The sequence below is a fragment of the Phascolarctos cinereus genome, unplaced genomic scaffold (genome assembly GCF_003287225.1).
Source record: "Phascolarctos cinereus isolate Bilbo 61053 unplaced genomic scaffold, phaCin_HiC Scaffold_726;HRSCAF=1367, whole genome shotgun sequence".
Taxonomy (NCBI): Eukaryota; Metazoa; Chordata; class Mammalia; order Diprotodontia; family Phascolarctidae; genus Phascolarctos; species Phascolarctos cinereus.
The window spans coordinates 189,016,263-189,018,703 of record NW_027556098.1 but is presented as its reverse complement, the minus strand read 5'-3'; the positions used below and the strand labels follow the sequence as shown (position 1 = coordinate 189,018,703).

The window sequence follows — 2,441 nt, the reverse complement described above, 5'->3', positions numbered from 1 at the left end:
GAGCAAACAATAGAGAAAAACAAACTTCTGACCATTGAAAGTTGCTATGGTGACAAGGAAGATCAAAATATATACTCAGAAGAAGACAATAAAAGTCAAAGCTCCTATATACAAAACCTCCAAGAAAAAAATATGAATTGGTCTCAGGCCATGAAAGAGCTCAAAAAGATTTTGAAAATCGAGTAAGAGAGGTGGAGGAAAAATGGGAAGAGAAATGAGAGAGATACAAGAAAATCAAGAAGAAGGAATTAACAGCTTGGTAAAGGAGACACAAAAAAATACTGAAGAAAATAACACCTTAACAAACAGACTAGACTAAATGTTAAAAGAAGTCATAAAAGGCAATGAGGAGAAGAATGACTTAAAAAGCAGAGCTGGCCTAATGGAAAAGAAGGTCCAAAACTCGCTGAAAACAATAATTTCTCAAAAATTAGAATGGAACGTTAGCAATATGGTGGCATGGAGGAGGCCCAGGTAGCAGCCTCTGAGAGGCACTTGAATGGTGAGCTGCAGCCAGATGGCAAGGATGATGGCATGGCCACCACAGCCAAGGAGATGGCCAAGAGGAATCACCATAAAAAGAAGAAGGGTGAGGCCAGGGCCATAGGACAACAGGAAGCATAGGGAGAATTGGGGACTTCAGTGAATGAGGTAGCCAAACAGCTAGAAAAACAGGCCTTGAAGGATAAAGAAAAAGAGGATGACAATGAAGATGGAGATTGTGATGGAGATGGAGCAGCAGGAAAGAAAAAGAAAAAGAAGAAAGGACTGAAGTTACAGACAGACCCACCCTCAGTTCCCATATGTGATCTGTATCCTAGTGGTGTATTTCCAAAGGCCCACGAGTGTGAGTACCCCTCAATACAAGATGGGCAAACAACAGCTTGGAGAATCACAAGTGAAGAAAAGAAACCATTAGAACAGCCCAGTGAAGAGATCTGGAATAATTTTTGGGAAACTGCAGTGGCATATAGACAAGGATGACAATGATAGAAATCTATCAAAAACTAGTAGATTGCTCCAATAAGCTAACAAAAGAAAATGGCTTTAATGGTGGCCTTGCCTTCCCTACAGTCTGCTTCCTCAATAAGTGTGTGGCCCATTACACCCCCAATGCTGGAGACCCCACAGTCTTGTACTGTGATGACATCTGCAAGATCAATTTTGGAACACACATCAGCAGTAAGATTATTGATTGTACTTTTACCATCACTTTCAACCCTAAATATGACATGTTGTTGAAGCCTGTAAAAGATGCTACTAACATTGGAATAAAGTGTGCTGGAATTGATGTCGTCTTTGTGAGGCCATCCAAGAAGTAATGGAATCTTATGAGGTTGAAATTGATAGAAAAATATTAAGTGAAAACCATTCAGAATCTTAATGGACATTCAATTGGGCCATAGAATACTTGCTGAGAAAATGGTGTCCATTGTGAAAGGAAGAGAAGCAATGAGAATGCAGGAAATTGAAATATATGCCATAGAAACCTTCAGTACTACAGGAAAAGGTGGGATGCATGACTGTATGGAATGTTCACATTATATGAAAATTTTGATGCTGGACACATGCCAATAAGACTTCCAAGAACAAAACACTTGTTAAATGTCATCAATGAAAACTTTGCCACTCTGGCCTTCTGCCACAGGTAGCTAGACCACCTAGGAGAAAGTAATTACCTAATAACTCACAAGAACATGTGTGACTTGGGAATTGTGGATCCCTATGCCACCTTGTGAGACATCAAAGGCTCTGGACAGCACAATTTGAGCACACCATCCTCTTATGCCTGACGTGTAAAGAAGTTGTCAGCAGAGGATATGACTACTAAGTATAACCTGAGGCTACCTCAGCAGCTTTATCTAGCTTTGTTGGGATACATTATACCAGAATTAATTTGCAACATATTGTCTGTTTTCAGCAGTGAACCTCAGTAATACTTTCCAATGTGTGAAAAGGAAGGCACTTAGTCAAAGGCAAGTCTTCTAATGTAACTAACCAAGCAAAAAAGCTTTCAAGGCTTTAGAGAGATTTAACAAATGTTAAACTCTTCAATATTTTCTGTTCAGGAAAACATGCTATGAAGCTCAGTTTTTAGTTTGGAATGAGTTATGCATTTTGTTTTGAACATTTATTATATAAGATGCTTTTCAGATATTTCCATTACCATATTCCTTGAATGCTTTGAATCACCACTAAATTCTACTACACTTAAGCCCTCTGTTATTTCCCTTTTAAACTTCCTAGATTCCATGTTGTAAAAAAAAAAAAGACAAATTTTCAGAGCTTAAAAAAAATAGAATGCAGCCAATGGAAGCTAATGACTCTAGGAGAAATCAAGAAACAATAAAACATAACTGAAAGAAGGGGGGAAATAGAAGGTAATATGATATATCTCATTGGGAAAACAACTGACCTGGAAAATTGAACTAGAAAAGATA

General features: G+C 38.2%; 1 pseudogene; it reads left to right on the top strand.

Moving 5' to 3' along the window:
• Window positions 1-459: 459 nt before the first annotated feature.
• On the top strand, window positions 460-1,831 carry LOC110213239 (methionine aminopeptidase 2 pseudogene; annotated as a pseudogene).
• Window positions 1,832-2,441: the final 610 nt, after the last annotated feature.